The 13,646-nt window shown below is 39.4% G+C and overlaps 1 protein-coding gene and 1 long non-coding RNA gene across 2 annotated transcripts in view; one reads left to right on the top strand and one right to left on the bottom strand.

The window, feature by feature from the left end:
- The window catches only part of CEP85L (centrosomal protein 85 like), a 1,265,215-nt gene that overhangs the window by 318,888 nt on the left and 932,681 nt on the right, over nt 1–13,646 (top strand). The gene's annotated exons all lie outside the window — the stretch shown is intronic.
- The window catches only part of LOC122804482, a 43,704-nt gene continuing 31,461 nt past the window's right edge, over nt 1,404–13,646 (bottom strand). The window contains exon 2 of the long non-coding RNA XR_006365223.1: nt 1,404–4,580. This is a non-coding gene — a long non-coding RNA (uncharacterized LOC122804482). The remainder of the gene's footprint in view (nt 4,581–13,646) is intronic.

The following is a 13,646-nucleotide window of genomic DNA, read 5'->3' as shown; positions in this document are numbered from 1 at the left end:
TGTAGGGGCAGAGTGGAAGGCTATTTCAAAGCAAACCATTTCTAAATTGATAGGCCATTGCATTAATTTTTGCTATAAGCACCATGGAAAACCTATCCCCCAGGGGATCAGACCTCACTCCACCAGGGCTGCATCTACCTCTACAGCCTTTCTCAGAGGCGTCCCTACCAGGGACATCCTAGAAGCTGCTACCTAGAGTTTTGTACATACTTTCACCAAGCATTATCATTTGTCAATTTTCTCTAAATCCAGAGCTCGTTTTGTCACTGCAGTCTTGCAGGGCCTTATAGCTGGTCCTAATGCTATTTAAAATCCTCCTCCCAACCATAGCTTTGGGAATCTACCCAAATGTAATGACTGCAACAGTGAAACACGAAGAACATAGTACAGTTGTGTACACTTGCCATAAATGTAGATGGTCGAGTGGATTCACTGTTGCAGTCCTGGTTCCCCTCCCTCCAGCCCCCCACCTCTACTTTCCTTTACTATGCTTAAACGCTTTTTGGTGTATTTGCTTTTTTGTTAGAGGTATATCATTGTACTTTTATATTTAATTGATTCCCATTGGGGGGGCACCTGACATCTGGGGCAAGAAAAACTGATATAATGGCATCGGCTGCATGTTTTATACCCCTGATGACCTGACGTCATGGAAGAAGGGGCAGCAACCGACGCAGGACCCAAGACTTTGTTAATCAGGCCCACTGAGGGCTACCTACAAGCAGGTAACCCAAATGTAATGACTGCAACAGTGAATACACTCAAACATCTACATTTATGGTAAGTGTACACATCCGTACTTTTTTCATTCCATTTTGCATTTCAGCTAGTTAAATTGAATGGTAGCTTTCTACAAAAAATAACAGTGCTATGTTTAAGAAGAGTGGCATGAACCAGTGAAAATGTCAGAGAAAAACATTGTAATCTGTGTTTCTTTCTTAAAACCGAGATATGCAGTATCAGCATTGCATAATTACAGAAAATATTAAATACTCATGTAACTTGGATCCCTTCCCAGTAAAATCTATTTGTATTTTGTGTGATCTGTATGTTGTAATGATAGAACAGCACCTAAATGAGATAATTTTGATGCATGTGTAAACAGGGTTCCTGCTGCACCCTTTTTAAAAGGATGTCATTATTGAATGAATGCAGAGTTGTGATTTGTAGAAGGGGTGTGGTTATTTTTGACTGGCACACTATGTGGCTCCTGGTGGTAGTTTTTCAGTAAAAGTTAAAAAAAAAAAAAAAAAAAGTCAAGTCATAATTTAAGTTGTGATACTATAGCTTAGTGATTACAGCACAAGATATATGTGAACCCGGTGGTAGTAGAAAACCCAGATTTTACTTCCTTCTCTTTTCTTATAAGCTTTAAGATGCTAAAGTAGTAACACACTATATAATCGTATCTCAACTTTTTTTTATTTGCTTTGTTGATAGTTAACAAACAATACTTAAACTAAACTGCTGAAAATGCTTGACCATTCAGTTTTGCATTGCTTGCAAAATTAAACTGGGTAACTCTTAACTGAATGAAGTTAATGCCAATGCTTCATGCTTGTAACAAAAACTCTGCAGGGGAAAAAAAGATAGGTGACATTTTTTGTAAGTTAGCATAAATGTCACTACTGCTTATGTGTAATGCCAGCTCACATATCCTCTCCATGAATAAAAGTCACACACAAAAACAGATCAGCAAGAACTTTCGGGGGCTGACTTTTATGGTGAACTTGCTGTGTGCATACTAAAAGGCTTTAAATTGCTTGCACTGCATTAGGCAAAACAGTTTATTATTTTCCATTTAATTACTGTCCTTTTTATTTCCATCTTTGTATAACAGTTCTTTAGTAAAGTAGGTACTTCCTCCACACCTCTTCCGACGTACTAACTTTGCAAAACACTGCACCACAGTTCCCTCATCACAGCACAATGAACTCTGTAATTTTATGTCCAGTCTATTTCCTCTCATGGTATCCTGTCTGGTTTTCCTGTGTTTCCAAGTTGGTTCTGTTTTACTACCAGTTAGCATAGTCACTTTGTAAATGCTAAAGAGTGACAACTGTATGAGATGGTGTCAGGTAATGAATTTTGTAGAATAAATCTTGATGGGGTGATCTGCACATCCTTGTTACTTTTACCAGTTTATGGAAGTTGTAATTCCTGTGTTGTTGCTGTTGGATTCATTAGTTTTGTCATTTAGGTGAAGTAGGTACAAAAAGAAAATTATATTTTAATTTTTGTTTCAGTATTTATGGGGTAGTACTGAATGTACATTGTGTTTAATAATAAATGCAAGAAAACATTCATCAAAAGTAAAATGCCACCATAAAGAGAGAGCAGAACTTTGTTTTTTTTTTTTTTCAGACCCAGAATTTGTTAAAGTTGCCAGTGAAAGATTCATAACCATAAAAACTGGATGTTTACCTTTTATTCTTTATGCTTGCCGTGTGATTTTTTTTTCACTTGTTGTGTATCACATTGGGCCAAATTCCAAAAAGAGTTGCTCTCTGTGTACGTTTGCTCTAATTCTTGCAGAATAGTGCTCTGTGTAAGTGAAATATACTTTAATGGCAGCACCAAATTATTAATAGGAATGATGTCATGTCAAATGCATGATCATTTGTTTTTATTGCTCCCAAGGAGTGCATCTCAGCTTCCTAGTGGAATCTGTTTTACCTTGGGATTACTGTACCAAACTTTTTGAGAGAGCACACATTTATTCTGTTCATTCAGACAATGCTGTTTTTTTACCCAACTAGCATGAACAATTCAGCATTCATACTGAAAAGGTTATTGCTTGATGGAGTAGGGGATTTGTAGCTGTTGGCTACATATAACAAAGTGCTGTTTAAGTGGGGTTATGTGCTATTGTACAACAAACCACTGTATAGCCATTCTCAGCTTTATATTTCTCTTATTACCAAAGCCCAGCGGCCTGCAGGCTTTACTATTTCGAGTGCAAGGAAATGAAAGTCAGTAAAAGAGACAAGCAGTATTGATTTTAAAGGAGTACTTAAAGCTGTTAACAAAAGAGAACAATCTCACAGTGCTTAAGTAGTTAAAATGTGGAAATGTAGGTCAAAAGGATAACAAGTCAGCTTAAAAATGTGACTTGATATTTACAAGAGCAGTAACTAAAACTTGGAAAAAAAGTTTGTTTGTTTTTTGTTACTGTCACGAGTAAAAAAGCATAGACCTAGCTTCTCACTGTAAATGGGTGACAGTGCTGGCATTATAATATATTTACTAATTTTATAAATGCATTTAAACGAGATCTGCTGAGTAAACACAGGTGAAAATATGTACCTACCATTCTGAAGTAGATGAATTATTATGATTGTTTTATATAGGTTTGTATACAAGTGCTTCACTGGGATATATAAATGTGATTCAAGTGATTTGTACACTGTGATACTACAATTATTTTTAGTTTGCAGTCCTTGCTACCTGTATAGTTAGGTAATACAATAACAGTAATTTTCACAGTGGTCAATGAGCATAAATGGAAACCAGATGTCTATATTGCTGTCTTTTTGGATGCATTTTGTGCTTATTTTCCTGTGCTATTGGTTTAGTCAAATTTTTACTTCTTTCCAATTCTGCAAGTTGTCTTCTGTATCTATGTCCAGCCGAATAGTGTATTTATTGTTACTATCACAGATGTGTTCATTTAATATCTTGGTTTGTTTTGATGCAGCTGAGAAAAACTGTTTAATTCTATACTGCAGCATTGTTTCCCGGGTTGTACATGGGGAGTAATGCTTGTCTGGAGCTTGCAGTCTGCAGACTAGATGACAGCAGAAAAGCAGAATGCTGTTTTTTCCCTTGGCCTGACATTCAGGAGGATGGAAGAAACATGAGTACTTATTGCAGTTAGTTTCAAAGCACAGCCGATTCTTTAAACCATCTCCAAGTGAAGTTTCAGCTCAGTGGTTTTTGTTAACAGAGAAAGACCGTGTTATCCAAGATTCTGCATTTTGCTTTGAGCTTTGTGTTCACGTTTGATTGTATGTCCTTAGCATGTTCATTCAATCCTACACTAGGTTGAATGCCACATAAATACCCATTTGCAAGATATAAAATAATGCCTCTTTTAGACAAGTAAAGAAATTGCAGCTGCTAAATATTGATTTCCCTGGGTGTATTAGCTCATTTTGACTCGCTGACTTTACTCATTCCTTGCTGAGTGTAGTGTGGAGGTGTTCCTTCAATCTAAGTCTGCTCATCTTGTGTAGTCAAGCATTTGCTCCCAGCCATGCCTAGTGGGTGATGATTCGAGTTTTTGCCTGACACCCAGTATTGTCACATCTGTCCCACACTTGCATGCTGAATTCCCCATACTACATTGCGATCGTGTTTAAGGAAGGAAGACCCAATGGCTGCTTAGAGGTTTTCACAGCAACTTGACAAGGATGAACATCAGAAAGAGCACCATAACGATGAGCAGGAAGTTGAGCAGTAAGTTGAGACCTCTGTTGTTAGCAAGATCCATGTTTTCAGTGGCCTAGCTTTCTTCGATGTGTGTAGCTTGTTGCACGTCGCAAACCTGTTTCGAGCAATGTAGGTCTTTGTTTCTGGAGCTGGAAGAAAGTTAAGATACAAGTTTACACCGTGTGTTAACTAAAGTTGCTATTACAGTTTTCTGTTACATTATATAGGTCAAGACAGCTTTTCTAACTTGTTGGCAGTTCCCCACATTTTTTTACATACAAATTCCTAAAGTTATTACAGATGTGTTTCTTTAAACATGCTTCCTGCTTTTTCTGGTTCTAGGAATAAATTACTTGACTTAGTTTTGCATGAATTATTATTCACTGTCAGTTACCATTATCTAAGTCAGAAGTGCTAGGGTTGGAGTTTTGAACATTTCAGTCATGTGGCTTGGAAGCAAATAATACATGCATATGCTGGAAACCCACATGGCTGTTTATATCCGTTCTTGTTTTATAAGACTTTTGTTTGTTCCACCTAATATCAGGTCTGCAAGTTTTATTGCTAAGCTTCCAGTTGGCATTGCTTCATAGGTTTGGCAACAGTGGCCAAGGTTTTTGAGATTTTCTTACTTGGTATCTTTATATCTATGTGTATTTTGCTGTACTTTCCTTAAGTTGTCCATTTTTCATCAGGCATACAGTGAAATACTGTAAGGCCATGTAGAAGAATAGAAGGGTGTTTCTGTTTCTCCTCAACGAGCAGTTTCAGCTAGGGGTGCTCCTGTATTCAGGTGGGAAAGACTGTCCTCATATATGCATAGCTTATCATTTGTAGTTATACATTGTGCACACTGGAAATCATGCCAGCTCGTCTACAGTTACTATCTGTCCCTCTTTATACAGAGCAACCTTTATTTGGACAGTTGCATCCTTGAAAAAAAGTCATGCAAATTGGCAGATGTCTATAGATTTTAGCTAAAATGTTTTCTGAAATAGTTGCGTAAGACTATTATTTTGCATCTGATAGAGTTTAGCATGATATGAAGCAACTCAAACAGTACAAGAACCAACTTTTATTTTGGCAAAAAAGTGAAGCTCAGTCCATTGCATTGGCTTTTGGTGTGGTTTCTCCTGCAAAATCTTCCATTTACTTAAAAATGCCGCACACTAGGCATTTGAAAAAGGTAACCAACCCTAAGCTTATCCGATTGTGAAGAGTAGACAGATTTGTCTGAAAAGAGTGGAAAAAAAATTTAAAGGTCAGTAGGTGAGAATGAAACCTCATGTAGGGCAAGTAGTGCAGTGATGACATTCAGAAAAAGACAAATTAGTTAAGCTTTACTATAACGTGATACCTAACCTTAACAAATGTTAAGTATCCCCTGCTTAATTTGTTATGGTGGGTCTGTGCTAGGTACTCAAATCTGCCAGTCCTGACCAGCAGTGACATCGTCAGAATAACCAGGTTTGTTTCTGCCTGTTGTTTATACTGGTATTGTACATCTCTGCCTCTTATAAACTTGGAAAGTAGCTAGAATGACAGGGTGCACGCTCTACTGCATTTTCTGAAAGATACAAAGTCTGAAACTATGTATGTCATTATTTAGTGACTTCAGTCATGAATGAGTTGATAAAAAAACACAAATTGTTTGAGGAGCAGACCCAAATTATAAGGCAAAATTTGGGCATTCTGCAAAATCTGGGCTGTTGAGAGGTATGGCAAGGTGTATAAACCTAAGGGACCGAGTTATACTGTCTTTCTGACACTGCTCAGTGGGTGCTTAATGGATTTGAAAGCTGTCTGGCAATTTTTTTTTCCTGCAGCTAGTATTACATGGAAGAGATAAAACCCCATGCACTACAAAAAATTATGATAGGGTCTGCAAATCATAACTTTTTGTGTTCTTGACATGGGTGCCAAGATTCCCCTTTCAGGTTTCGTTCACAAAGTGAATTTCTTGGCATCCATGTCTTGAGCACATAAGGTTATGCTTGGTGACCTGATCGTAATCCCCTATTACTCATGACAGCTGACTAGGTGGTTAAGTGAGGAATAACTTCAGCAGAATGTTGGGGGAGTGGATCAATGAATGTACATCACAACAAAAGTAGATTTTCACAAGTTTTTTAGTTTGCAAACACCTGACTGTAAAAGATAATACTGTATGTTTTTTCTTTCGACTTTTCCCGGTTAGGGGTTGCCACAGCAGAACTCCAGTCCGCTAATGATTGGCAGTCGATTTATATGGTGCTGAGGTGCCAGCCCGACGCCCAACCTTAAATGAAGGCACGCCCATTCACTCATGTCTTTCGAATGCCACTCTACCGCAGGGAGGACATGCAGACTCCACACAAAAGGCGCTCCAGCTGAGAATCGACCGGGAGAACCTCTGGCTGTGACGCGACAACGTTACCGCTGCACCACCGTGGCTTAAGAGTGCTGAAGTTTCCCTGTTAAATAAATTACGAATAGTTGAATATTACAATAGATAATATAGGGTGAATTTTATTTATATCATTCAGTATAAAGAGACAGTATTAAGCAGTTTTTGTGAAATGATACACGTGAGCAAAATGCATGATGTGCGTACTAATTTTTGAATGTTTATAGGGCTGAACAGCAATTTGAAGCTGAAACAAATGAATATAGTGAATTTCTTTAAAACAAATGTGTAGTCAGTGTTTTGAAGTGAAGGTGAGCACTGTGTGTTATGTACAAAAATGGCAATTTTTACGTGACACTGCTAAAATATGTACTTGTTTGTGCCCTGTTTTGGGTGGATCAGGAAGACCTAAAGAGTAAAGGAAATGCATGTTGAAAGTTGGTGCAAATTTAAAATGTCTGAAAATGCTGATCATGTGGTCATATTGAAGCTTTTTAGGCTTTTCTGGAAGAGTATCAAGTTCTGTGAGATAAGATATGGATTGTATAGGTAATGACAGTAAATGTGTGGGGGGGGGATACTACTAGCATTGCTGAATGTTGTATGTGACAGCACTCTTAGAATATTTAAGTTTGGTATCGGCAGCTAAACCAGGTAAAATAACTCAAAGAACTACGTGAATGGGAAATTAATGCAAAAGTTGGGTTTTCCCGGTTTAATTTCTCCAAGTGTTTTCATTAAGATGACTCAAATGAGACATGAAAACATTCTGGACTGTATTAGAGAACTTCATAGTCTAGCTGAATAATTGCCACTTTGGACAAGGATTTGTATGTGAAAAGTGCTTTGAATAATACAAAAAAGATTACTTTCTAAAGGGACACCTGAACAAGTGTTAGACATACTAGTAGTACTCCATATGTAAACAAAGACCTATTAAAGTTGCACCAGGAGTCAGTTAAGTGTGTTGTTTTAATAGACCCTATTAACAGTCCTAAAGGCAATAATATTTTCAGCATAGCAGAATGCCTAGAGTTCAGTTGTGCTGATTTAAACAAATGATGGGTGGTGATGGGGCTATTGATGACTGTATGTAAAAAAAAAAAAACTAAAAAATGGAAAAAGGTAGGAAACACCAGGGGAAAGGAGAGAGAAACAAATGAGGAACCAGTTAGACATAGCAAAAAAAAGAGGAAGCAGGAGAAAAGGGAAGAGAGAAAACATAGGAAGAAATGGCACAAGTGGGTTCAATATGCAAAACCACTGTGATTTTACAGAGGCCATACACAGGGGAAATGTCGAAGAATTTGTTTACTTATACCAGGAGAAGGTAAGGTAAAAAAAAAAGGAGAGTAGACTAGGAAAGATTTGATGCTGACTCATCGGGGGTGGGGGGTGGGGGGGTGTGATATCTGTAAGTAATGTAAGAAAATGTTGTAGGAAAAAGGTTACCTCTCTCATTCAAAAGGAAAGTAAGTGAATAATGAAGGGGGAAATAAGGTCACGGGAATGTTTCAGACATTCCAAATACTATACACAGGTTAGATTTGTATGTTCTAATGTACATTTATGTTCGTTAAACGTACCATAAAAGTGGATGTTTGAATGATTACTGCTGCAGTAGCTTTAGCTATATGGCTTATATCCTGTGAAAGATATAACACCCGACCAGCTTCCAAAGCTTCACGGCACCTTCCACATGCCCAAACTGTCAAGCAGCCCAAGCTGAGCTGATTAAAACATGTTTGGGCGCAAAGCCCTTCAGAGCTTTCCTGACAGCGGATAGAGGGAGGCTGAGCCCTGAAAGGGCAATGCGTGGAGCAACAAAAAATAAGTGTCCACACCCTGGCATAAAAATGCAACTAAAACAAGGGTGATGCAGGAGGGGGAGGGAGTGGCTACTGCAGCAGTGATCATTCAGACATCTACTGTTACTGAAAGTTCAGATTACACAACTGTACTATGTTCATCGTATTGATCACTGCTGCAGTAGACTTGGTTCTCCTTCCACCTTCCAAATGTAGTTAGCTACGCTAATCTACCCATATAGCCAAGAGTCCTTGGAGAATGGTCCTAGCAAAGCTTGATCTCGGTTTAGAGAGGGAATCAGGAATATAGTGCTTTGTCAAAGTATGTACAGAGGATCAAGCTTTCATAATGCTTCTAGAATCCAGTCCTTTCCAAAAAGTCATAGGTAAAGTCAAGGCCCTGGTGGAGTGGGTCTTGACCCTGCCTGGAGTAGTTTTTTCATGGTGTGTATAAACAAAGGGTAATAGAAGTTCCCCGGTGGTGCAGCGGTAGCGTTGTTGCCTCACAGCAAGAGGTTCTCCCGTTCGATTCTCAGCTACTGTGCGGGGAGTGCCTTGCATGTGGTGTCTATATGTCCTCCCCGCGGGTCGAGTGGCATTCCGAAAGACATGCGTGAATGGGCATGCCTTCGTTGAAGGTTGGGCATCGAGCTGGCAATTTGGCACAGTGAAAATCTGCTGCCAATCATTAGCGGACCGGAGTTCCGCTGTGGCAACCCCTAACCGGGAACAACATAACAAAGGGTAATAGCCTTAGACAACCATTAGGAAATGGTGCGTTTTGACACAGGTAGTTCCTTCTTTCACAAGAAATGAACAATTGATCTGAAGATGTGAAAGATTTAGTTCTGTCAAGATAATACCCGAGTTGTCTGCGGGCATCCAAGATACGGAGTATTCTTTTCCCTCATTTTTAGGCTCGGGAAAGAAAATGATGAGATAGTTTGGCTTAAAGTAAATTGTTATACCATTTTAGACACAAAAGATGATTAGTTTTCAAAGAAGCCTTGTATCTATGGAAAATGAGATGGAGTTGACTCACAGTAAGAGCTTGCAACTCGGATACCCTTCTTGCTGAGGTGAGAGCAGTCCGTAAAACTGATTTCCATGTTAAGAACCTCATGTCAGGCAGATTAGCTGGTTCAAATGGAGCAAGTGATAGCTTTTCTAACACAGAAGTAAGGTCATAAGGAAACCACTGATTAAGAGGCCTCTTATGCAGAACCCTTTCCAAGAGCATTTTGACATGGGACTGCACTGAAAGAAGAGGATCCATGGGCAGACACTCCGAAATTGCCAATAAGTGAACCTTGTTAGAGGAATAAGAAAGGCCATAAGATAGTAACGCAAACAAATATTGTAAAACCAGAGAACAGCTAATAATGGATGGGTGCTGGTTATGCTGTTGGCACTAACTAGAAAACCTTTTCCATTTGCTAATACAGTATATGATTTTCTAGTAGCATGCTTTCTTGCCTCACATCCTCAGTAAACAGGTGCCTAAAAGGAATTAAGACCCTGTCATCCAGGCACCCAGTTAAAGTTTATTGCTTTCAGGGTATACCAAACACCCCTGTACTTGTGTGAATAGATCCAGACTGAGAGGAAGTTTGTGGTAATTGCCTCTGGCCATTTCCAGAAGAAGGGAGAATCAAGGTTGTCTGGGCCAGAAGGGAATCACCACAGTGGTCTTGGGGGATTCATTCTGAATCTTCAGAATTACCTTGGATGTCAGTGGCAAGAGTGGAGAAGCATACTAGGATAGTTTTGTCCAAAGAAATGGCATCTGTCTTCAGGCCTTCTTGTATGGAGTCCTTGAACAGAATCTTGCCAGTTAATTGATCAGCGAGGAGGCAAAGAGGTCTACTTTAGGAACTCCCGACATATATATTAAATCTTGGAAGACCCCCTAATCTAGTATCATTTGTGAAGGTCTGTCCTGGTCCTGCCCAGCTTGCCTGCCACACAGTTTTGCTCTGACAAAAAATGTAGGATGCCTGTAGAGTAAGATTGTGCTGTGAAGCTACATCCCAAGCTAATGTGGCTAGTCTGCAAAGGTGGTACGACCTGGGTCCCCCCTTGCTTGTTGATGTACCACATGACTGTGGTATTGTCTGTAACCATATGAAGAGGTGACTGGGACCAAATGTAATACAGGGAGGGAGGGTGCCTTGATCAGGGCAATCATTTCCTTGATATTTATGTGCTTGGTGTCCCACACCCCCCTCACTTTTATCCTTCCTGAAACTGCTCCCAAAGCAAAGTACGTAGCATCTGTGGTGATGGACTGCATTGGAGCAGGGAGGGAGAAGACCTGACTTTAAGGATATCTGTTGTCTCTATGGAAAGATTTCTCTTCTGACAAACACAACATTGAGATTTGAAAAGATAACAAAGGTGTTGATGCTGGGACCAAAGAGATTTCAGATGCTACTGTGTCTTTCTCACATGGAGTCTTGCCAGGGGTACCGTGAGAATCATAGATGCCATGAGACCCAAAACCCTGAGGTATTGCTTTCACTGACTGAAGTCTTGAGTAGAAAACCTCGATCTGTCCATCCCCCCAGTGGAAGAAAAGCTCTTTGAACCAAGGTGTCTAGTTGCCATCCCAATAACACAATCCTGTGTGGATGAGTCTAGAAAGAATTCTGAATGTTCATTTGGAATCCTAACTTGTGTAAGAGATTTCTTACCCAAGAGAAAGATTCCTGACTATTTGCAACAGAGTATGCAAAAGTAAGCAAGTAAAGTTGTTGTGTCTTTCAGCTTTTCCCGGTTAGGGGTCGCCACAGCAGAACTCCGGTCCGCTAATGATTGGCAGTAGATTTTTACATGCCGAGTTGCAAGTAAAGTAAATATGGAAAAATGTGGATACCTGTAGGCTACAGTAAGCTATAACTGAAGCTAGGCACTTTATGAACAGTCTTGGTGCAGTGGATAGTCCATAGGGTAAGACAGAGAAGTGATAATGTGATCCACGCACACACAACCTTAAGAAACGTCTGATGCCTGGATGAATAGGGATGTGATGATAAGCATCTTTTAAGTCTAGTGTTACCAGGAAATGTGAAAGAGGAACAAGAGGTGTAAAAGGTTGTGTACTGATATTTTGAATGTTTGCACTATCACAAACAGGTTTGTGGAGGAAAGATCTATAGCTGGTCTCCAAGCACTTTCTTTCTTTGGCACTAGGAACATCCTTGAGTAAAACACTGTCCTCACCTGGGAAGGAAGAAGTGTTTGTCACTCCTTGGGACAGCATGTGATGAATAACAGGTGGAAAAAAAAGAGTCTGGTTTGGATGATGAGGAATGACCCCTAGAAAGGAGAAATTTCCTCATTATCGTCTGTAACCCTGAAGAATGATTTTCAGAACACATTTGTCTGAAAGAATTTGTTGTCAAAAGGAGAGATTCAGACTTCCTAGTGGGAAGAGGTCACAAGGTCTCTTGAATAGTTATTCAGACTTGTTGAACTGTCCTTCGTTTTGGGAAAATCGAGACTTGGTTTTGGAATGCTCTTCCTGTTTACCTGATTTTTTTTTTTTTTTTTATACTGTTTAATTTTTTTTTTTTTTTTTTTGCCAGAATTGGGTGAGGAGATAGAAGATCCCCTGGACAGTTTAGAAAAGGAGGGCTGAAAATCTTAGAAATTCCCTGGATCTGTTGCCCCTTTCATCACACATTTTGATTACCTCTGCTGCAGAGGGCCCAAACCCTAAATCTCTATACAAGAGAATTTAGAATGTCATTTTTAACATCATCTGGAAGGTCCTGAAAATGCAGCCTCGCCCACCACCTCAAAACAGTACCAGCAACCATAGCCATGGAAGAAGTACCAGCAGAGTCATACTCACACACTGCAAACAATGAGTAGTGATTTGTGCAGTAGAAGAAACAAAGCTATTTAAAGCAGATTCTGCCTCACCAGAATAAACTGCAGATAAAACATTCCTTATACTTTCACAATTTTTCAGAACATACTTTAATATATGAGCCTGACAATTCAATATTTTGAAAATCAAAGTTGCAGAAGTATAAACAACTCCTACCCCCCCCCCCCCCGTACCCATCAGTAATGTTCTCATCCTTATAAGAAAGAGTAGGGTTGGAATTAAGAGCTTAGCAATAATGGGGGACCAATTAAAATTATATCTGCTGGGTCAGGATTGGGAATAATGTATTATAATTTAATAGTTTGAGGAACTTTATACATCCTAGCTGCCATTTTAGGGGCAGCTGGCAGAATGTCAGGAAAATTGCAGGCAGCAATGCACACATCTTATGGGTCTGTGTCACATTGTCAAATGCACTAAAAGCCGAACACCTCTTTGTCAAACCCAATTTGTAGAATTTTCGTCCGTCGAATGGTCGTTTTAGTGATACATTTTCCCACAGTAAGTAACAAGTTGGCCAACCTACCAACTGCAACAAAAACAGCATTATTTAAAACCTACCCTGGTGGGGGTCTATGCCCCCCACCCCCAGCTAAATATACGAGATCACTCTACAGTGGAGGAAGGGAAAATTCTCTATAATGGCGCACTGGTTACTTACCTTGGGAAAAAGTTAATTGAAATGATCATTTGATTAATGAAGACTTCAGTGTTCGACATTTAGTGCATTTGACAATATGATTTAGACCCCATTCTCTAAAACAGAATAGGAGGAATAGGTGTAGGTTCAGGAAATTCCTTCTGTAATGGCTCATAGTAATTTCTGAAGGGCTAAAGTCTGTGTTCTCCCACTTGAGAAAACTGGTGCATTCTAGCAGTAGTCTCAGAGAAAGAGAAATCCCAACAAGGAGAATCAGAAACTCGACTATCCTCTGAGCGCGTCAGAAATCCGAGGAAAAACTGAATCTTCCTGTTCAGATTCAGAATCTTGAATCTCTTCAGGAAAACAGGAATCCCTGTTTCTTTTACCAGAAACTACTTTATAAGAAGGATCAAAGAACTGAAGTCAGCCCTGAGCCAGACCAGTAAACTTCTCCTATCCAAAAAGCTTTGAGGAGTAGCTGTA

Source organism: Protopterus annectens, chromosome 1.part1, assembly GCF_019279795.1.
Source record: "Protopterus annectens isolate FY-2018-M chromosome 1.part1, PAN1.0, whole genome shotgun sequence".
In the NCBI taxonomy this organism is placed as follows: domain Eukaryota; kingdom Metazoa; phylum Chordata; order Ceratodontiformes; family Protopteridae; genus Protopterus; species Protopterus annectens.
The sequence above is the reverse complement of the archived record's forward strand: the minus strand, read 5'-3'. Positions and strand labels throughout refer to the sequence as shown.